Source organism: Anoplopoma fimbria, chromosome 8, assembly GCF_027596085.1.
Source record: "Anoplopoma fimbria isolate UVic2021 breed Golden Eagle Sablefish chromosome 8, Afim_UVic_2022, whole genome shotgun sequence".
NCBI classification, from domain to species: Eukaryota; Metazoa; Chordata; class Actinopteri; order Perciformes; family Anoplopomatidae; genus Anoplopoma; species Anoplopoma fimbria.
The window spans coordinates 6,348,612-6,348,939 of record NC_072456.1 but is presented as its reverse complement, the minus strand read 5'-3'; positions in this window follow the sequence as shown (position 1 = coordinate 6,348,939).

Sequence of the window (328 nt, the reverse complement as noted above, 5' to 3'; positions counted from 1 at the left end):
TTTAATCTGTAATAAAAAGAAGATAAATTATTGGATTTCTTCATTCATCAGTGGAGACCTACTATCTCTCACTTACACACACACACACACACACACACACACACACACACACACACACACAATCTTCCCACGCATGCTTTGCTATTACATCCAGCCCACATCCCAGAGAAATTACTGTGAAAATTACATTGCTGACAATGACTCTTAATGATAACACACACTGCTGTGAGAAACTGTAAAGATATCTGTTAATGAGAATCTATAGGAGAGGGAGAACCAGAACAGAAAGGAAAGTTTGATGCATTTACATGTGGACATGAAGCAACCG